Source organism: Apus apus, chromosome 2 (genome assembly GCF_020740795.1).
Source record: "Apus apus isolate bApuApu2 chromosome 2, bApuApu2.pri.cur, whole genome shotgun sequence".
In the NCBI taxonomy this organism is placed as follows: domain Eukaryota; kingdom Metazoa; phylum Chordata; class Aves; order Apodiformes; family Apodidae; genus Apus; species Apus apus.
Window position 1 is genome coordinate 152,945,996 of NC_067283.1, and position 23,719 is coordinate 152,969,714.

Sequence of the window (23,719 nt, forward strand, 5' to 3'; positions counted from 1 at the left end):
AGCAGTGACAAAAGTCACGAAGCCAGAAGGAAACCCAAAGAGTGTGTCTCTATTTCTGTAGCTACAAGAAAAACCACAGAAACCCCCTAGAAGAATTTGGGATAAAATGGGCAACTCTGACCTCCAGAAAAGAAGCAGCAGTTAACTTGTCATGTCACTGAAGCAGAACCGACTGGATTAGGTCTGTCAGTGGCCTAAAGCATTCCTGAGTAACCCTGCAAGGCCCACATCAGTGAGTCAGAGAATGGTTTGAGCTGGAAGGGACCTTCAGAGATCACCTAGTCCACCCTCCCTAGGGTGAGTAGGGGCATTTTTTATTAGATCAGGCTGCTCAAGGTCCCAGACTCGCCTGACCATCAACACTTCCAGCAATGGGACATCCACAACTTCTCTGGACAATCTGTTCCAGTTTCTCACCACCCTCATCATCAAAAAAATCTTTTTTATATGCAATCTAAATCTGTCTGCTTTGAGCTTAAAACCACTGCCCCTCATCCTATCACTACAGGCAACAAGTCCCTTTGTCTTTCTGTAACCTTCCTTTTTATATAGAGAGGCAGAAACAAGACTGTTCTCCAGGCTGAACAACTCTCTCATCCTCTCCTCACAGCATCCACCACTCTGATCATTTTTGTGGCTTTCCTCTGGCCTCACTCTAAGAGCTCCATGTCTTTCTTATGCTGAGTATTCTCCACAACTGGACCCAGCACTGCAGGTGGGGTCTCACCAGAGGGGTGCAGAGGGGAAGAACCTTCCCTTGATCTGCTGCCCACACTTCTTTGGATGGAGCCCAGGAGCCCACTGGCTTTCTGAGCTGCAAGTGTAATTACATGTCTCCTTGATCAACCTACAGGTAAAAGTAAAAAAAAAACAAAACACACCCTACAACAAATTTTCCACAGCTGATTAATTTGGTGGAAACCTCTGATACTGCTGATGCTGTACTCAAGTACACAGTTCTAAGGCTTTCTCCTTCTGAGAGTTCTTCCAAAACTGGAAATCTAGAAAAAGATTAATTCCTCCTGCTATCCCATTTAGTCACATCTATCTCATCCTTGGTCAATGTTCTTTTAAGTTTTCAGACTCCTTCTTTCTTCAGTAACTGTAAAGATAACTCCATTTTTTTTACAGTGCAAAGGAAAAGTGACAGGATTGCCCGAAAGCTTCCAAATTTTAAAAGTGGTACTAAGATATAAATGAATGGCACAGCACAGAACTCAATGGAATAGATAAGATACAGGATTGCCTTACACACAGCACAATTTTACCTCCTTAAAATCATAGAATGTCAGAATGGTTAAGGTTGGAAGGGACCTTACAGATCATCAGGATCCAATCGCCCTGCTATGAGCAGGGACACCTCCCACCAGACCAGGCTGCACAAGCCTCATCCAACCTGGCCTTGAACACCTCCAGGGATGGGGCTTCCACAACCTCCCTGGGCAACCTGTTCCAGTGCCTTCCAACCCTCACGGTGAAGAATTTCTTCCTGATGTCTCACCTAAATCTCCCCTCTTCCAGTTTAAAACCACTACCCCTTGTCCTGTCACTGCCCTCTCTGGTGAAAAGCCCCTCCCCAGCTTTCCTGGAGCCCCTTCAGGCACTGGAAGGTGCTCTAAGGTCTGCCCAGAGCCTTCTCTTTTCCTCATCAATGTTTACAAGTATGTTAAGGGCGAGTGTCAAGAGGATGGAGCCAGGCTTTGTTCAGTGATGTCCAGTGACAGGACAAGGGACAAACTGGAACATAGGAGGTTCCACATAAACATCAGAAAAACTTACTTTCCTGAGAGAGTGACAGAGCCCTGGGACAGGCTGCCCAGAGAGGTTGTGGAGTCTCCATCTCTGGAGACATTCCAAACCTGCCTGGACACGTTCCTGTGTGATGTGCTCTGGGTGATCCTGCTCTGGCAGGGGGGTTGGACTAGATGATCTTTTGAGGTCCCTTCCAACCCCTCAGATTCTGTGAAAATGTTAAAATACTAACTTATTAAAACACCAATTTTAGAAAAGTAAAAATCTAGAAACTGCATAGATTTAAAAAGCATTATTTACCACACACCTCATCCCAGTGTTCAGAACATCCTTGAGCACAGAGACATCAAAACCACCACCAGTGTGGCCCCTTTAAGCCAACGTACCTGTACACTTAAATACTCCATGAACCTCATCTCGTCCACCACCATCTGCCTCCTGACAGCCATCCTGACTACACACCAAGTCCCAACAATACCTCCTTGCTACAAGCTGGCCAGAAGCATCACAGTGCTCTGGGTAGTTCCATGTTCCACATGGAACCAGTTTAGGGGACACTAAGTGAGCGCACTGAGAGCAGCAGCCTGAAATCAGCAGCTCTTTTCAACTGCTGAACTCAACAGCTGCCCTCTGTGAAACTGTGTTCATGGTGTGCTTTTAAATCTTAATTATGTCTTAAGATCTGGCCACAACAACCCGAGGCAACACTACAGGCTGCGGGAAGAGTGGCTGGAGAGTGGCCCAGCAGAGAGGGACCTGGGAGCACTGGTTGACAACTGGTTGGACATGAGCCAGCAGAGTGCTCAGGTGGCCTGGAAGGCCAATGGCATCCTGGCTTTTATCAGCAATAGTGTGGCCAGCAGGAGTAGGGATGTGATTCTCCCCCTGTACTCAGCCCTGGTGAGGCTGCACCTGGAGTCCTGTGTCCAGTTCAGGGCCCCTCACTTCAAGAAGGATCTTGAGGTGCTGGAGCAGGTCCAGAGGAGAGCAACAAGGCTGGTGAAGGGACTAGAGGGAAAGTCTTATAGGGATGGGCTGAGGGAGCTGGGGTTGTTTAGCCTGGAGAAGAGGAGACTCAGGGGGGACCTTCTCACTCTCTTCAACCACCTGAAGGGAGGTTTAGTCAGGTGAGGGCTGGGCTCTTCTCCCAGGTAACTAGTGACAAGACAGGAGGGCCTGGCCTGAAGCTGCTCCAGTGGAGGTTTAGGTCAGATATCAGGAAGCACTTCCTCATGGAAAGGGTGATCAGACATTGGGACGGACTGCCCAGGGAAGTGGTGGATGCACCATCCCTGGAGGTGTTTAAGGAAAGGCTGGAGGTGGCACTTAGTGCCATGGTCTGGCTGATGTGGTGGTGTTAGGTCATACGCTGGACTTGATGATCTCACAGGTCTTTTCCAGCCTCAGTAATTCTGTGATTCTGTGAATACACATCCAGATGCTTTTAAGTAGTATAAAATACTAAAAATAACTCACATGGCCTGATGCAAGAGCCACAACGCTTTATTTTTAGGGGCAAAACCCTCTTATCCAAGAAAACCATGACAGATGCTGAATTTTTTTTTCTACTATTTTACAATTGTGAGAAGAAGCCAGCAGAAACCTATGCTGGGAACATTCATGGGCTTGACTGCTGCCCTGATTACTGGCTCAATACTGATGTTTGTGACAGAAAGCTCCAGAAAACTGAGGTTTGACTTTTGGGTTTTTGGGTAAACGAATGCCATGGGATGGCCAGTAAGAATGATAAGAGCACTGAATTCCCAAATATTTTACATGCAAACAATGTGACTTTCACACCAGAAAACTTGTTAGCAGTAGGTTATTTCTTATTTTGTTCTAGCCTTATTTTCTCTTCATATTTACAAGTATTTCAAAGAGTAATTTGCACAGCAGAACTAGTCAGTCTCAAGTCTGTGAAACTGGTTCAGTATGTGAACCACGTGTAAAACACAGAGTAATTTGTAATTCAGATGCCTTCCTTTCAGAACTACCATGTGTTCAAGTATGGAGTTGGACACCAATTAATCAGAACTCAGAAGTGCCTTGATGCTTAAAAACCACCAATGCACAAATCAATATTTAATTTGCAGTTGGTGTAGGAATTGAGTTAAAAAAATGTAAGAGAAGTTATCTAGAAAGTGTATATATTATAAAGCACAAAATGTAAATACCAATGTGCACTGCCAAGAGCCTCAGCAATTATATACTATGAATATTTCAACGTGCTTTTTTTAATATATCTTGCTTTTTAAAAAAATTGGGAAAACAACCACCCCATTTAAGCTACAAATATGCCATTATTTGCATAATTCAAAACCATTTTTTTCCTGCCTATTTCTCTTCCCACCACATGGAATAAAGGAGGCTTGGAGAGTTTTTCCCTTATCTTCTGTAATTAGCTAGAACATCTATGAGAGCAGAAATTCTAGACCCGAGGCCAAGCGTTGGGTCTTTCATACAGACAGCTTTTCAAGTGCTCACAGGTTCCTACTTATTTATCCCAAAAATCTACTTTCAAGAAAGGGAAAGGAAGAAGTTCAGCCTAAGTAACAAATTTAAAAGTTGTTAAAATTAAAAAAACTCCACCCAACTCACCCAAATAAAATAGAATTATTTTTTCTGATAGAAATACAGTTCAGATGCAAGTTTAGGGATAATATTAAATATTTTTGTTTAAAAAATGGTGAGGAATTTGAGTAAAGAAAGGATTATTTAATCTTGTACATAATGACAGGCGAGTCTTCTGATGGCATGCAACCCTCCCTCCCCACCTTAGTACTTCCACACTTTGCCCACTAAGAATGAAGGGATGTATTAGAAAAGCATTAGATGCTAAAAGAGTAATTAACTCAGCAATTTCTGCATTTGAGTTACTTTTTAAACCCGTGATGCTTCCCGAACATGGCCATCACAAGTGATGCTCAACATGAGCCACCAGTGTGTGCTGAAGCCCAGAGAGCCAGTTGTGTCCTGGGCTGCATCCCAAGAAGTGTGGCCAGCAGGGCCAGGGAGGGGATTCTGCCCCTCTGCTCTGCTCTGGTCAGACCCCACCTGGAATACTGTGTACAGCTCTGGGGGCCTCAGCACAAGAAAGACATGGAGCTGTTGGAGAGGGTCCAGAGAGGGGCCACAAAGATGCTCAGAGGGCTGGAGCAGCTCTGCTATGGAGACAGGATGAGAGAGTTGGGGCTGCTCAGCCTGGAGAAGAGAAGGCTCCAGGGAGACCTTAGAGCACCTTCCAGTGCCTGAAGGGGCTCTAGGAAAGCTGGGAAAGGACTTTTTACCAGGGTGTGTAGTGAGAGGACAAGGGAGAATGGCTTTATACTGGAAGAGGGGAGATTGAGGTTAGACATCAGGAAGAAATTCTTCACCATGAGGGTAGGAAGGCACTGGAACAGGTTGCCCAGGGAGGTTGTGGAAGCCCCATCCCTGGAGGTGTTCAGGGCCAGGTTGGATGAGGCTTGTGCAGCCTGGGCTGGTGGGAGGTGTCCCTGCTCATAGCAGGGGGGTTGGAACCTGATGATATATAAGGTTCCTTTTACCCTTAATAATTCTGTGCTTTTAAGTGTTCTTTGCATGAGGCTATCTTCAAGTGGGGGTTTTAGACAGAAAAGCTAAACCAGCATTTTCTGACCCATATTACTCATACAGACTGTACAGAGTTTTTACAGCAGCCTTCTACATAGATTGTTTTTCTACTGTCATGACTATGGATACAGAGACCATCAGCACATTAAGGAAAGCAGTAAGCTACATTCTTATGTCACTCTTCCTGCTTTCCAGGGTGGTGCTGCATTTATGCTATGTTGCCAAAGCTAAGTGTTTATTATCAAAAGCAACATCAAAAATATTAATTCCTTGCAATAGTATCACGATTCAGTAAGTTCAATGTCACTCAAACTCTGGATTTAATATAAAACTCAAATTATTACTCTTTTTCTTCAAAAAGTGGAAGAGTAACTAGTGAAAGTTTCACACAATATGCATGTTTATTCACACACACACACACCCCCACAAGCAAATCTTCCAGGTAGCTTTGGCTTGGCTTCTCTTCAAACCTGATGAACAGGAAACCTCTGAACTCATGTCCAAATTTCACCACAACTGCCAGATGTCCTGTTCTTCATTGACTACCTACATCTATACATGATCTCCATTTAGGAAGTGCTCATCAAAATTAAAACAGAAAAAGCCACCCCAAAAAACTCCCCTGAAAAAGATGTAGAGGTCATTGTTTAATGAAAACCATAATTTAGGATCACATCTATTTAGGATTAAGAATAGAGCTAGAAGCAGAAAGCTCAGGCTGGATACAAATATATCCTGTGCTCAGGAATTATTTTTTTTTAAGATATCAAAGAAGGATTAACCCATAGCCCCTAACACCATGGCAAAAAATTGTGCCAGTTCACATTCCATTTGCTTTTCAAAACCAAAAATTATTATGCAGAGATTTCCAAGGTAAATTATTCACCATAATAAGAATCCAACTCAACTACATGTAAGGTGATTTGTAAGGGTTTGTACACATTGAAGGCAGAGTAGTACAACCTGAATTGTTTTGCTTAAAATAACTATGATGCAATACAGTTCTGACTCCCAGGAATACTACTAATAGCAAAACAACACAGAGACTTCCAGAAACAGGAGAAAGTCAACACATTGAGCATTATACTACAGGAAAATCTTGCTGTTCCTTTTGGACATTCTTCTCATAGACATCATTTAGAATAAAAAAATAGGCTGGAAGGAAGAACTCCCTGATTGCAGTTCCCTCAATTCCTTTGGACCTCAACATCTACTATCATTCTGCCAAGCTTTTATCATACTATCCTGAAAGTTAAACCAAGTAGACTGATCCTGAAAGAGGGAAATGACAACACAACCACCTGCCTACAATACATACAAATATATCCTGGAATGCCATACTTGAAGTCATGTTGACAACGATGACTTTTTAAATGCCCTTTTCCTTTCCACATTCTAAATGCTATTTTACTAAAAAAAGAAATGACCTTTTATATTTTAATGGGAATCTTGGTTAGCAATTTAAAGACTGCACCTTCCACAATTCAGCTGGGAGTGGACTGTGTTAAAATATACCTTTCTCATGTTGTTAAAGGGCAGTATTTCAGTGGTACCTGAAATAGCTATTAATAATTTCTGCTAGGTGATCAAGGCTCTCTCTTGCTACAGAGCATTTTAACTCACTTAATGCATGCATTTATGGGTGCAGTTATAGACTCTTATTGCCTTCTCGTGTCCCCTTCAGCCTCCTTAATAAGGAAAAACTGACCAAGCTGCCTTTGTCCAGAATCTTGCCCAACAAATTCAAACTGTCTGCTATACTTCTTGCCACTGAAAGAATATAATTCATAGCTAGCAGTAACAAACAAAAAAATCACATCACTGCTGATAGCCAGCTACTCTATATTCAAGATAGCAATATGTGTGGACAGTACACAATATAATAAAAAATAAACCACTTTCTTCCAATTTTTGCTACTGTAAATTGTTTTAATGAAATTCAAGTACATGAGAACACAGCATTATTTCCAAAACTTAACAGTCAACGCTACTGATCCACATGGCCAAAACCTGTTGCTGAGTTGGAACATTTTACACACAGACAGCAGTACAAGCACACTAAACAGAGGAAAGCTTTTTATAAATATATCCCACTCAGCTACAAGCTTAACAAATTCAAAGCTTTAGTCCCATAAGAAATTGGCATAAGAAGAATTATGATGCATTAGGAAGACTTAGGCAACTCAAAGTCCCAAAGAAAAACAAGAATAAGCACACCAAGTTATCTACCAGCACCTCAACATAGAGTCAAGCCAATTTGAAGGGATTTATTACTGGCTGTTCACATGTAACAGGTAACTTATCTTACAAATACATGAGAAGACATCACATCAGAGGCTCCTAACGCTGTACTGCATGATTTTGCATCAGCTTTACAACTAGGCAAGAGAAACCAACCATGCGTGTACAAAATGAGATTACTAGCAAGACAATATATCCACAGAAAATCTGGAGTGAATCAAATGTGAGACTATTGAGACTACTGAGAGAAGGGGAAAAATAATTTTTAAAAAGCTAGTATTATGCTGGCACTAGTCAACAAGGGGTGCCAAACATGAGGGAGAAAAGCAGTCTTTCAATTTATACAAAGTTGATAAGGGTTAAGCTAGACTATCAAGTCCCATTTGAGCACACAGCACAGCATTTATAAGCCCTGAATTTCCTGAGGAGTGAAATTCCCTGCATCTCAGGCAGTGCTAATTAAAACAGGCTTCAGGAAGTGTACTTGAGATGGCTTCTCTTCAGAGAAAGTCCTCTGTGAATGTCTGCCAGGAAGCAACACAGATCTTTCCTTTACCACAGCACACACAAACCAACCTTGGCACCTTCTGGGTTACTGCTTGCTGGTCCTGATGCCTATCAAGCTGGCCAATATTTTCTCCACAATATTTTATGACTTGTTACTACGTTTGTATCCACCAGCTTTCCTTTTCTTTAAAGGACACCCATTGCAATCTGGCCTACAACTACAACTCAACATACTACACCAGTATCAAACACTGTCACAAAGCTAAGAGGAAGCCTGGCAAGCCTAACTCAGTTTACTGTTATGAACTGAAAAATTCAAGCCTTGAAAAGATCAAGGTCTGGTTTAAATTTTGGTCTTTTTGATGCTCTCAGAAAATTTCTGCAAGTTTTCTTTCCACAAGCAGGAAGGCAAAGCGCTTTTCAAGGTGCACTCAAAGACTGACATGGAGTTGACCCATTAAGCATCTGAAACATGAACACACTGGAAAATCATTCTACTACCCAGCAGTGAGGAGCACATTACAATTGATTATCTTGTGTAAGAACAGTCTGAATGAATGATTCACAATATCCTGCTGCTTCTAGAAACTTTCCTAAGCCAATGTTAAACAGTCCCATGAATTTCCTGCAGCAGATAACAAGCAGTACAGATCTTAACCCATTAACCAAAATCCAGGATCAAAGGAGGATTATTATACATTACCAGTGAGCAAATGCAGTGTTCTCACAGAAACAGAGTGACTGCAAATATAGCCCTGCATTCCCAAGAGCAGTAAGTTTATTTTTAGAGAAGTGATAAATACACTAGTGGGATGGATCAGTATGTCCATAATGAAACAGAATTCATTTTGCTTTTTAGACCATTAAAATGGGTTGTATCCACCTTCATTATGACTATAAATAAGAGCCTAACACCACAGTAGCTAACATAACACATCTAGGCATGCTTGACTTCAGATACAAAACTGCTCTTACTAATTTGAACAAGTCAACATGGCTGCACAAATCTGAACAGGTATGTGTTTGCAGGATGAAGGAAAAAAGTACAGATGCCCCAAGATGAGAAGAAGAATCTACTCTGTGAAAAGGTCTCAACATTTCCCAGCTGAAACAATGGGGCACTGTAATGTCCTGTTATACAGGGAAAAGCCTCACTGATATTTAACCAAGTCAATCATTCAGAAATCTGCAATTTAAAAAAAGAGCCTGGGAGGCAGCAGCAGCATTCCATGGCTATGCCTGGCATCCTCAGAATGCACTACTACAGATCCATCCAAGTTGTATTACAAAGAAGTACTATTTACAGAGTCAGACTTTGTTTTCTGCTTTTATTTCCCTACTTGCATTTACCAGAAGGGCTAGCAACCAAAACAAATAATTTGTCTTGGTATACAGAAGACCTTTGGCACCTCCAGAGGGAAGACTAAACCCCTACTTCACTCTGTCTGGATTATCTCAGAATATGTTACTGAGGTAGAATGAGGTTTTATTCAACTCCACAGAGGGGTAAGACACTAAGGAGAATATCACAAGAACTGAAATCTGTTTTCCCCAATCCACTTACTTCTATGTCAAAGGCAACAGCTGCTCTGGGGACAAGCTGAGGAACAACCACCATGCTGAGCGAAGGCCAGGGCAGAATTCAGGAAGGCATTAAGCACCAGATGGGATGGTTTGTGTTTGTTACAGTCAAGTTCATTGCTTTTACAACTTGTAATGCCTACACCAATACAGAGGGAGCACAGAGCCCTTGACAGTAAAAGCCCAACCAGAGAGAAGAGAGTGTTCAGCACTCAACTGCTGGTAAACTCACACACACTGTGAGCCCAGACTTCTGGGAAGAAGCTGAAGTTTACACTGACCTTGGTGGAAAAGTAAATCTTTCTCCAGTGCCTCAGAAGTCCAGAATAACAAAGCAGATAGGAAGACCTGCAAAATTCCACTTTCAGAAGCCAGGAGGAGCTATAAGCACACAGGCATTATTGACAAGCAGCAATACACATTCATTACCTCGGCATGAGAATAGAGTGGTTATTGTTTACAGTTTTAAGTGCAAACTGAAAACTTCGGAAACAGACTTTGCATCAAAGGAACAGCCCTGAATGATTCTATGACTAAAGCAAGATTACACACCCAACATCCAAAATGTCCAGGAATCATGTATCATTATTAACGATTTCATTAGGGAAGCATGTCTTCCCGTATGAGATAACAAGGAACATTAACTTATAGATCTGCCATACTGTTTTTAAGAGTGCTATGCTGGATAGCAACTAGCTTGCTCATCAAATACTAGTGTAATTTCAAATCAAATAAAAAGTTGGAAAGTATCCGATGTCACTTGCAGCAGGGATACAATCAGGAGAGCATCGTTTGGAAGCTGCTGCCTAGGTGGAAGTGCTAGCACCACCTACTGCCAATGGCTGCCCGGTCTCTTTGACAAGACACAATAAACACCCATAAAGTACATGTACTTTTACCTACAGAACCCCTGCATCTATTCAGTGCATCCAGACTGGCCTCAGGAGCAAATCAGAATTATAAAGCTGAACAGAACTGCTGCTCATAGTCCCTCTCTCTGTTGGTAAGTCTTCTGCATTTGTTAATAAATAATCAGCATCAGGAAGACAAGGAATATAATATGAGCTGAAGCAACTGTCATCTATGCACTCAGGGTTTCTGGATGTTGTTAGCAGAGTCCTTTAGCCAAGTTTTCCACAATGACCACATGCTTCTCTTTCATGGTCACATACCTTGATACCTGGGGGGTGAGAGAACAGCGAAGTGCTTTCAGGTGCTTTTCAAATCAGTGAGAGATCTGCTTTGAGTATAAATTTTAAGTGTTACAACAATAATAAAAAAATATGGCATGTCTGAGCAGGGACTTGAAATGAAAACCTTTGATCCTAAATTCTGTGGCTCCATTTAATACAGATATTCTGATAATACCCTAAGATGAATGTGTAAAGCCAGCCCTACCCATGGCAAACTTTACAAGAAAAAATCCACCCTGTAAAAGAAGGCTTGAAGTGAATACACAAGTGTATTTTTGGTACCAAAAATACGTGGTTCTATGGAACAAATAATGCAATCATGTAATTAAAAGACTATAGTGGTACATGCAAGAGCTTAAATTTTTGCTATATAAATACAAGACTTACAACGGCCACTAAAGCAGTTGGGTAAGCAAAACATTTAGTACATTCCTCTGGTGTTTCCACTGGAACTGTCATTCCAGTATTTGCATATATAACACCAAACTCAAAGAGTAAGTAGCACTAATCTCTCCCTCCTACCAAATCCCCAGCCAGAAAAAAATTACACACACTTCAATGTAAACCTGACAAGTCAGAAGTATTTGCAATTTACATTTAAGTTCTTTTGCCATTTCTTCTTACTTGCCATTAGATTTCACAGCCTTGTTATTCACAGGGCTGATTTTCCATAAAGTCTTATCTAGGAAGGTACTCCATGATATTTACCTAACAAACTAATAAATACTTAGTTGTCATGGTTTTACCAGGATATGACTCACTTCAGCCTTGTAGGAGCCATGTATTCCAAAGAACAAATGGCTGCAGTTCACAAAACATACAAGTGTGCTTTTTTGCCTGTGACAACATCACGACAGTCATAGCTGTTCCTTTTAAAAGGTCAACCAAAATTAAAGGAAGCATAAAAAAAACCCTGAAGTGATAGGTTTCATTTGCAGGCCCTTTTATACAAAAAATTGAAGAGTAGGGGCCTATTTTATCCCTCCTCCCCTTGAAAACTAACACTGTTAGTTTTCCATGTTCAAAAAATACTCTTAAAATGTCTTGCTTTCCATCTGAATAATGATACAGAATGCAACAAATATTTAGTGTTAATTGATAAAAACATCAGTATTGCTGCTTTTTATTCAATCTGAAGTACTTAGGGGTTTTTCCACTTTAGGTGACAAAACTGAATTACTACTTTTTAGACAACTGAACTTATCCCTTGGAGTGGTGAAAGTAGATGGAATTCCTTGGAAAAAACTAACTGCACAATATAAACATCATCCCATACCAGAAAAGGAAAGGGAGAAACTAAAAAGGAGAAGCAATTCAGTTTTCAAATTTATGGTGACTAAGTTTAAGAACAGCTGACTAACATCCAGACCACTCATGATGTAAGAAGCTAGGCCAAAAAAAGCTACTGAAGAGTAAAGGCATCTACCCCTGTAAATATACATAGTCAGGAGACACTAAGTGACCCCTCTGCTGTTCCCTGAAGGTGAAAATATGGAGAGATTTGGAGAGGCAATACTTTGAACTGCAAGACTTCAGCATAAAATCCAATTAGAGATGGCCTAGTCTGTGTGAAATGCTAGCAGCCACATCTCCTTTGTTCTCAAGTGCATTACAGCCCAGGCAAAGAGAACATTAATGTCAACTAAAACAGGTGATATAAAAGTTTTAAATAAGGCTCCCAGCATCAGCAAGTTAGATGCAAAAGTGCTCTTTAAGTACCAGACAATGGATTTTGTTACCTGCCAAAGCCTAAGTAATAGGAAAAAAATTAAAAATGTAATACAGGCTCCCAAGTCACCAACCACTGGTAAAGTTGTAGAAAGAAAAAAACTCAAAACACACAGTACACAAACCAGCAAAGAAAAGTATCCAACAAGTTATTCTAGCCACACTGAAATGTAAGAAGATTCCAAACATCCATATATGTCAGCACTAATAAAAGCAAAAATACCAAGTATACTAAGGATTAAAAGTGAAGTTTGCAAATATAACCACTCAGTCTGGGAGAAGAGGGGTCACAAGGAACCAAAACCATAGGAGAAGAGAAACAAGATTCACATAACACAAAATGCTGTGGTTACCCAACTTCTCTAGTCCTGCCGACAACTAAACTACTTCAGATTAGACCAAGTGCTCCTAAAGTGAAGATGTGGCTTAAGACAATATTTTATGTACTACAGAAAAGCAGAACATGACAATAGAAAAACTGAAGGAGTTGGGGCTGTTCAGCCTGGAGAAGAGTAGGCTCTGGGCAGACCTTAGAGCACCTTCCAGTGCCTGGAGGGGCTACAGGAAAGCTGGGAAAGGACTTTTCACCAGAGGGGGCAGTGACAGGACAAGAGGTAAGTTTTAAACTGGAAGAGGGGAGATTAGGTCAGACATCTGGAAGAAATTCTTCACCACAAGAGCAGGAAGGCACTGGAACAGGTTGCCCAGGGAGGTTGTGGAAGCCCCATCCCTGGAGGTGTTCAAGGCCAGGTTGGATGAGGCTTGTGCAGCCTGGGCTGGTGGGAGGTGTCTCTACTGATAGCAGGGAGACTGGATCTTTAAAGTCCCTTCCAACTTTAACCATTCTATGATTCCATGATTAACATTTCACTCCAAAGCCAGTACAGCAGTCAGACAATTCCCAGCTGAGTAGTTTCGGTAGGTGAGAAAACACCTTACAGATTTCTCCCATGCCTGATAAATCATTTGCTGCACAGGCCAATGCAGAGAAAGGCCAGTTCTAGCAGGCTCAGGAAAAAAGACAATCCAAGAAATTATGTTTTAACATTCACTGTTTTAAAACCAGGATCTTCAACAATAATTACAAGGAAAGAACAATAAAAACCCCACAAAAACACCTTATCTCAACTTGAAACATTTCAGTTGAAGTGCAATCATTAGCTGTTCCACATACCTTAAGTAGACTTTCCAGCTCTCAGCAGCAGCTGCTCAATATGGGATGAAACATGAAATCTGAAATGAACATTTAAAATCTATTAAGATATTTTCTTAAACTAGCACCAAAGCAGTCAAATACCCAAGAAACTTAAAAGCACAGAAATTATATTTTTATTATGAAGACAAGGTAACCTTCAAAAGGAATGAGATCAATACATCTTCTATTTTACAAGTGTAGATCACTTAGCAGGGAGTCCATAGGGAAAAAAAAAAATTAAACCAAAACACAGAAGTTTGCAGAAGCAGAAGCCAGGTTTGGAAATCAAGAGAGATACCTTACAAAACAAGCTGCCAGAAATCCTGTAGGTATGGTTTTGGTATTTTGAAGGAGGAGGGTTAAAGAAGGATTTAATAGAAACAATTCAGTGAGTACTGAAAACTCTGATGAGCAATTCAAAGTGTTAGCAGCACCCAGATCCAGAATTAGAAAGAGTGCTTCCCTGGGAGAAAAAAAAAAAAAAAAAAAAGTGTGTGGGAGGAACTAGTGAAAAGCTTTTATTTCTTCAGGGTATGTATACCCTGGGACAGCCAAGCAGTTTTTAGCTGAAGCAACAAATACATACAGATGTAGCTCAAAACTCACACAGAATATGCTGTCCAGAGAAAGAGTTGTGGTTCTTTCTTAAAGAAAATGATTGAACCAAAAGAACTCCAGGGCTGAGAAATCTACAGAATAAGTATTGCTATTTTGCTAGTTGTTTTTTCTCTGTCTCTTGAACAAAATATATGCTATAGGGACTAAAGCAGTACCAGTAGAAAGCCTAAGCAAAGCACTTCAAAATCAATTTTTAATAACTGATTCTGAACCTTTTTTCATCTTAGCTACTTAGGCTTTTTCCCCCACACACAAAGGTCACAGAAAGATTTCCACATGAGAAACTTACGAGATAAAGTAACAAAAAAGTTCAAAGAAACCATGCAGAGCTTTGGTTGTTGGGTTGTTTTTTTTTAAAGTAGAATTTGCGTGTTCTGTTTAGTTTAAGTGTTCATCTAAGCTATAATAAACTGAAAAAACCCCAACATACCAACAACCTAGAAAACTAAAAAATACTCCAATTTCTACGTGAAAGCCACAGAAGTGTGCCACAGACACTCACCTGAAACACATCCATTACCATGGGGAAAAATACCCCTGAGAACCTGAACTGCTTTTATGGTGGCATTCAAGAGGAATGGCACTGCCTCAGAATACTAATCCTAAAGTCAACACAGATTCTGTTAAATTACCTGCTGTCCCATTATCTCTAGCAGACCCAGCAGAAAACAGCTTTCCCCAGAATCACTCTACTCAGTATTTTTAGGGAGTAAGTCATGATTTGGGACAATTCATCAAAACACCAACAATTAACACAATGGGAACTGCATCATGACAAGTCCTTTATGAAAAGGGAAACTGCTCAGATTGAGACACCCATGCAGCTATTGATTTAATTAAATACATTTTCTGATGTGGCAAAAGCTACTTTTAAATTCCAATGACCTTTCCCCACGCTGGGAAGTTCAGGTCAACAGCACCCTTAAAGCATTTGTTAAAATAATTGTGGGTGTAAACCCATGGGACTTAAAGGCAGCACCAAAAAATGCACTGAACACAAATACTAGAAAAATATTATTTTAATTGCATGGGCATCAATAACACAAACACTTACAAGCATGCTAAATTTTCCACACAAGTTATCCCACTGATTTTTCAATAGAACTACCCAGGCGTGTAAAATTCAGTGTACAAATGCAGGCTGCTGTGATTTGCTGTTGGATGGCAACCCTAGAGCACGGATAAAGGGCCCCTCTTTTGGTCATTAGCTATGAAGAACATCATGCAGAGACAATCCTAACACTGGAGCATTTCATCCTCCCCTTTCCAGTGACAGCAGCCCTTTCCAGACACACCCAAGATCTGTTTTTGCAGGTTATTACCTGATTTACTTCATTCATCAATTCCTTTGGAAGCAAATGGTGACAAGAACTCTCCTACACTCAAGTCTGACCAGTTATAACAATTGTTAAAGCATCAGTTAGTCTCATTTTAACTAGGATAAATGCTGAAAGCTTCTATAGTGGTCAAAGGGAGGTTAAACATACGTGGCTTGGGTTAAGCAGAATATTGTGCTTTTATTTCAACTTTTTGAAATAAAACAAAACAACAACAAAGAATAGGTATATATCTTACAAAACTGTTTCTTTAAAGTAAAAAATACCCAAACACATCATCTGCTCTGGAATTTAAAAAGTGGGGAATTTTTCAAAGCTTTTTAAATTTTTTTACCTTTCTCCATATGGAAAAGATTTTCAGTAAACTGATAACATTTAAGTTTAGCACATTTTTTTTTTTGTGGTGGAAAACAATTCCTTTTCAGACGTTTTTCAGCTGGCTTTTTTCAGCTGTGGGGCAGGTTCATTTGTTTCCTTATTTTTCTTTACTCAGTTTTATGTATCACCTTATTTTCTGCTTCAAAATCACACACAATCCTATTTTTCAATTAAAGGCAGAGAATCTTACTTTTAGATCTAAACCTCCATATACACTGAAATTTCAAATTTTGTCTTTTATTATAATTCTATTCCCTCTCCAGTTTGACTTCTTGACCAACCACATCACTGAAGACATAAGAGAAAACTTAAAATACCCAAGTGTAGAGCTCATTCCTCAGCTTCCTTACGTTTTCAGCTACCTTTAATGCTCTTCAATCACATTCAAGAAAATTTGTTCTTGTTGTTCTTCTTATCTCTCTATTAATAGACTCTTCACAAATTCCTCTCCTTCTAGCCCTCTCACAGATTCCTCACTCCATTCCAACACAGTAATTCACCACCTCAAGCCTTACAAAGGTCAAGATGCAACACTAATGATCTGCATTACTTGTTTCACTTGCTGATACACAGCAAGAGAGCAAATGAACAGTTTGATGCAATACAACATTTTTTATCCTTATAAAGCACTTAATGTCATCTGATCTGGTCTCTCATTATGTCCCTTTCCCACAGGTAACTCCACAGAAATCACAGTAGACAGGAAAGACTGCAAGAGCTCTGTAGGGAAAGAACAGTAACAGCAATTTCTGGGCACAAGTAATATTTTCTTTAGCAGAGACGAGACATAATTATAGCCAAGTTACCTGCAATGCTATTGTTGCTGCTGGTTATACAGTACATAAAGGGGTTTAGATACTCTCCTATAACTCATGGAAATAACTGTATGCACACAGGTCCCCTGCACCTCCAGCAATGAGAGTAATTGACCTGCCCCGAGCATTTTCAGCACTAAGAAGAAACCTGTGCAGAAGAACTGTACAACACAGCCCTTACAAGAGTCTACTAACAAGTTACCTGTGGCCTTCAGGAAAAGTCCCCAAACAACCAAGACAGTTACTGAATTCTAGACCAACTCAAAGGCACTATTTGCATGGACACTACAGAATGACAGAATGTCTTAGGTTGGAATAGACCAGGTTTTAGTAGTCTTGAAACCCTTAAGTGTTTGGGATAATGGGTGTACAAGCATTAACTTGACTTTAACATTGCTTAGTGGCTTGCATGCCAAAAGAATATAGTCCATAAAGCAGAGTTTGGAACAGGCTCTTTGGACCAAAACACAGATGCTAAACATGTTACCTCAAAGCACATCCATATGGCTACCTCACCACCAGTAGGTCCACAGAAACTTTTAACCAGATTGTTATAACTTAACCAAATTTCAGTAAGGTCTCACTTCTGTATCATATTAGAAACACCAAAAAATAAAGGAGTCCATACTTACTATCACCCTCCTATTCATAAGGGTGATCACACAGAACCAGCTATAAAGACAGATTTAACAATATGGAACCCAAGTTCAACATAAGAACAGTTTCCCACAACTGCTCTAACACAGACTCAGTCCAAAAAACTCTCCTATTTCAAGTGACAGCTGTGCATTAATTACTCATAATATATGCAACATGGGCACCACAGTTTCCCCTCCCCTTTTCATTTTGACTGGGCTTCAAATCCTTTGTCAAGACTCGCTGTTTACATCTTGCCTTTCCAAAACCAATCTCAACTCAGCATTCAACATGGTCTTGCCTTATTTTACTACTTCCATCACCATCAAGAGTAAGGTATTAAAGCAAGTGTGCTTTATATACGTTTATTTTCACAACTTGCTGCAGCCCCCACCCTCCCACTCTACAATCTCTTGCTTGGAATAATATGACCAATGTTCCTACTCCCATTTGAGAATACTGTAGTTCAATACCTATTTTAGCAGAAGTAACAAAGACTTTTGAAAGAAAGCACTTCAATGCAATCCCCATTTATCTGCCAAAAGCCACATAGATAAATACATTACAGAACTCCCAGATTTGTTTCCTAGGAAGGAAAGGCCCTGTGTTCAATACTCAGATTATGAAACAGTTTAAAGGTTTTGTTTGCTTTTAAGAGAAGAAAAAGCTGATTCAGTTGAAAAATTAAGCCAATGATACACACTCCCGTCTCTAAGAATTCCCTCTCCTCTTTTGATGAAAGGAGAGCAAGGCACAGAACTAGCTGTTGAAAACACTGAAACAGCATGAGACACACAGTACTGCCCTCACACAAAGAAACTTCCCCCCTTCTACCAAGGCTGAATAAGCAGGGGCTTTGTAGCCTATGACACAACTACACTTTCACTTCATTTAAATCCCCATCTGAGAATTAAACTTCTGTGCTGCCGCCATCTTCGAAAGGTCCCTAATCTTCTAGAGAAACCTACTTGTTTATTAATTTCATATAGGTAACAGATTTCTATCAATACGAGAATGAAATCCAGAATATTAAAACTCAATTTCTTGTAAAAACAAAATATTGAGGCAAAGTCTAGGAAGAAGATGGAACAGCAGTGTCTTTGGTGTTATATCCCACTCCTTATTTTGACTCTGTTCTTCAACAAAGTTTTAGAGGGGCTCTACGTTATTTTTGTTTCTGTCCACAACCCAAGAAATCAAAATATTAAACTCAATCTAATATTCACAAAGAATTCAGTAAGAGACATATTGCCACAAAAGAAAGACACACCATACGCTTTTTCCCCCCCTATTTGTCTTATGAACTTCAGTCCTTAAACTGTACCATCAAAATGCATGGGCAAAATGAAAGGAATATTACTCACATCTGGAAATGGATTGATTTTTCCTGATAACCATTAGTTAAAATGTCCAAAACAAGTTATATACATATGCACTGAGCTTTATAACAACAGTGCTATCCTCCTCCCTGGAGGATATCTCCCCCCAGGAATGCTAAGGCAATGCAAAACAAGAAATTAATGTAAATTTGAAATTCTTAGATAATAAAGATGTAGTATCTAGTCTGACTAGGAGCTGATTAACTGATTACACAGAATACAAACAACGGGCAAGAGAATCCCCCTTGCCTCCACAGCACTCAGGTGGTGTTTTTACATCACTTGGTTCTCCATACCACAGCAAACAGCTTGCAAGAGTCAATACACTTTGCACAGATGTACACTTTTAGCTTGAAGGCTCCCTAAAAACTCAGAGGTAGTATTAAAATATCAATTTCAGCAGCTTCCCCAACTAAAACTTTAACATACTGGTTAAAAAGCCCTCAGATCAATGAGTTTATTCTTTACTCTCTAAAGGAATATCTGAAATGCAGGCTTCATCATTAATACTAGTTACCAGCAGAGGCTGAACTGAGTTCAGCCAGCTACGCATACCACGTTTGAGTTTGTCTACATATACATTTTCACTAATGATTACCTGATCCTGTTCCCCAGTCTCACCAGTGACCTTCTCATTCCATGACAAAATGCTGTGAAACATTCTGACTTGCCTTAAAACAAGATAAATTTGAGTTACATTTAAGAAGAAACCTACTGGGGCAATATCAAAACACAAGCTATCATAATAAAGAGTGAAAGACATAAAACAAAACATAGATTCATCAGAAGCTCCAATTGCTCTCAAAGCAAAGCTCAGTTTATTACTACGTAGTAAAATACAGTCATTAATTACAGGGCAATATCAAAAGGAAAAAGAAAAGTCATCCTGTAAGGCCACTTCATTAAATTGCTTGCACAATTTAGAAATTTTGCATGTTTTCTTCCATTGATTTTGTAATTATACAACAAAATGGCAACTAAACCAATTATTCTAAGACCAGTAACCAGCTTACAACTCTTCTTCAATCCATGTCGAGGTAACAACTATAACAATCTATAGAAGAGCATGACAGTTTCATTTATGGAAAGGATATTCTCTCCATGACCTTTGCAGCCTTAGCTTAGAAGAGCATTCCACAAGGAAAACACAAGATGCTTTGCCTACATCAAAGCTGCCCAGGTCTCAGGCACAACTGACAAGATAACAGAGAGGACTTGCTTACAACAGCTCAGAGAAAACCATCAGTTGCTTGGGGTTACTGTCAACTATCTTTTGGTATCAGTGTAAGGCCTGAAAATAATAACCTCACATTCTTTACCTGTTAACATCACTAAAATCAGTGCTGGATAGAACAAGAGGTCATCTTGTCAATCTGCCACTCCTGAGGTAGGAATAAATAGCATTTCCCTTCTGACAGACATCTCATTTTTTCTTTAAGATTGTCAGTGACAAGAGTCCCCTCCCTAATCTAGGCCAATGATTTGTTATCATTAGAAGCTTTCCTCCCAAGTAACCCGAATCTTCAGTCCTACTATTTAAGTCAACCATTCCTTGGTTTAGCCCCCATAAACCTTTATCTTCATCACCTCTGTCACAGCCTAGTGCATGTGAATAACTTAAAGCTATGAGGAGATAAAAGGTGAGCACTTTAATTTCTTCAACTCTTAGGTGTCCTATTCTTCAGGTATCTCACTGAAAGCACTCAAGAGTGGAAAACCCCTTCTTCAGGTACAGTGCCCAAAACTGAACACAGCACTACACCTAAATCCTACCAGTACTGATTTCAGGACCATGATGACTCCAAGTGTTTTACCCTCTCCCTACACCACAGGAGAGCATTTCTTCTTCTGCACCAGCAAAACAAACTGAGTGGCAATCAACCAGTAACCTGCACATGACTGCTTACTTGTAGAACTTGAAAAGTATATTTTGAGCCAACATTTGAACAACAAAATTCAAAATGCACTAAACAAAGAGTAGGAACAGAGGTGGCAGAATTAAGAGGCACCAGAAGACGAACACAAAACAGCCATCTTTGTGATTTATGCAAACTAAAATGAAAATGACAAGATAATTAATAAACCCACTAGAATCTAGAAGCCTCTAGGATATAGTGCTTAAGCCTGAAATAGAAAATGAGAGCTGAAAAAAATGCAAAAATACTTCTTTAGCCATTAATTAACAGGATTCCCATAATGGTGGTGTTAACGTAAGAGCAAGAACAGAAACTGTAATTTGTAACATTTGCAAAGAGCTTCACTGCAAGTGACCCTTACAGCAGCACGTGAAGATTTCCCTGGTGAAGGCTGGCAGTAGGAAACTAGTCAAAAAATTAACAAAATTAAACATTTTTCAATACAATTAAAAATGGAACATAAGGGATTGAAACCCTTTAACTTGTGGCTCATCTTGGAGGGATGTGCATTTTTATATACACATTATCAACCAGCTTTTGTTCCTACTCAAAATAAAATGCAAGAGCATTTTATTTAGTAAATGTAAACACAGCTCAGAGCCAGGCATCCTGGAAGGTTAATGAGTACACTGACTGCCAGGATTAATTGCCCTGGCCATGCCAGGGTACAGGCTGAGGGAGGTGGGGCTGTTCAGCCTAGAAAGAGAAGGGGAGGTCTCTAGGGAGACCTTAGGGCACCTTCCAGTGCCTGAAGGGGCTCCAGGAAAGCTGGGGAGGCATTTTTCACCAGAGAGGGCAGCAACAGGACAACGGGTAATGGTTTTAAACTGGAAGAGGGGAGATTTAGGTTAGACATCAGGAGGAAATTCTTCACCATGAGGGTAGGAAGGCACTGGAACAGGTTGCCCAGGGAGGCTGTGGAAGCCCCATCCCTGGAGGTGTTCAAGGCCAGGTTGGACGGGGCTTGTGCAGCCTGGTCTGGTGGGAGGTGTCCCTGCTCACAGCAGGGAGGCTGGAACCTGACGATCTTTAAGATCCCTTCCAACCTTAACTATTCTATGATTCTAAGGTTTATTCCAAGCAGTAAGATGGCATCTGAAATTAACAACTTTAGTCCAACATCATAATTTCTACTCCCTCATGAGGAGTACTTTTAAATCCCTCTAGAAAGAGCACTTCAGAATTGCCATGTGCTTGCATGCCAGTGGATGAAGCCTGAGCAAAACACTGTCCTCATTATAAAGGGAAATTAAAAAACAGCACAGCAGGTAAAATAGTTTAGCTAGCAAAAAAAAAAAAAAAAAGCCACAGAAAAAGTAGAAATAAAAGTCTTGCCTCCCAACTTTGAATGCTGTGGTTGTATCACTGTTTCCTATCTCTTCCCACCACTGGTTAACAAAAACCAGCAGTATCAGGCATGAGAGGTCCTGGGCACTGACAAAAATACAACAATACTTCCATCAAGTTCTGGAACTTGCTGAGAGAAATGGTGAAGAACAGGCATCAAGGTCTATTACAAAATTAAAGAGTAAATTGACAAAGAGTAAATTCAAGCAACTGAACTGGTACCTGTTACACACGTTACTTTTGTGTGCTACTGCCTAGACTCTAAAAATCAATTATAAAGAAGTAACTCTGCCTTTAAACAGCTTCCACCACAGATAAAAAAGAATCAGTCAAGGAGGGAATGGGATAAAGGAGGAGACTGCTAAAACCTGAGGTATAAGTGGATATAAAAGAACCACAAGAGCATCCTACCATCAATAAAAAAAATCTTCTACGTGTAGGAAAGTGTATTAGAAACAGAAGGGATAAAAAAGCTGGGAAACAACTTGGCTGATTAACCAAAAATGAAAAGGAACTGTCCTCTTTTAAACACTAACTTTACTTTTCTTCTTTCTGGCTTAACCTTTACTTGAGAAAAGTGACCAATTAAAAAAATCCAACATTCTAAACCAGAACACAGACAATTTTTCTGTCAAAGGACAGAAAGATTACAACTGTCTGGTCCAAAGGAAATAAAGAACAGATATCTACATAAAAATAAGAAAACTGCAGTAGATTTTATGTTTTTACCCTACCTTTCATAGGCAAAGATTTACAAGATTGCCTAATTATCTTCTAAAGATTGCAGAATTTCTGCAGCTTGACACTACAAAGTATTACTAAGGACAAATCTGCCTCAGCATTCACACTGAACATAAACCTACAACAGAAATCATGAAACAGGTATTGACTTACATGAATCCCCACCACTGGGTGTAACCCAAGACACTAGGATCTACACATCTCTTTCTAACATCTTCAGTAGCAGTAATCTTGAAGGCAATGATAGGAAATTAAGTATCAAAGGCAGGTGGACCTGAGACCTCACTGGCTATTGTACATCCCACAGATTATACCACTAAACACTATTTGAAGCATTAGGAAAGACCTGGGGAAAAAAAAGCTAGGTATACCTTGGAAGAGGTGCATTCAGATTTTCAAAATATAGAATTTAGCTCACTTTGAGCTTCTGCTAAACGAGACTTCTCCTACCCCCTTGCAACCAAATTATCTGCTATCCTAGCAGCAAGAAAACAGGAAAGAGCAGCACCTCCTCTTTCCCATATTGAAGAAAAAAAAATAAAGAAAAAAAAAAAAAAAGCTGCTGCTTCCAATCCTTCCCAGAACTTTAATGAGACTAAAGGAAAAATTATCTCTGCCTTCCAAGGATACTTTCTAGCCTCAGATGGTCTGCGCCCACTCCCCTCCCCCAAACCGAAATAAAACAAAAGCAGGAATTGCCCATTTTCATGTGTGGGTAAACAATGACAAACCCCAAGCATGGCAGCAGGAAGCAGGAGTAGTCA

At 40.1% G+C, this 23,719-nt stretch overlaps 1 protein-coding gene across 3 annotated transcripts in view; it reads right to left on the reverse strand.

Moving 5' to 3' along the window:
* Window positions 1-23,719, reverse strand: part of PTK2 (protein tyrosine kinase 2) — a 219,306-nt gene that overhangs the window by 189,788 nt on the left and 5,799 nt on the right. For 2 of the 3 annotated variants that reach the window (XM_051612462.1, XM_051612463.1), the window contains exon 2: window positions 13,768-13,826. The exons of the other annotated variant lie outside the window; for it this stretch is intronic. The gene's annotated coding sequence lies outside the window, so the exon portion shown is untranslated. The remainder of the gene's footprint in view (window positions 1-13,767; window positions 13,827-23,719) is intronic. 3 annotated transcript variants of the gene reach the window in all.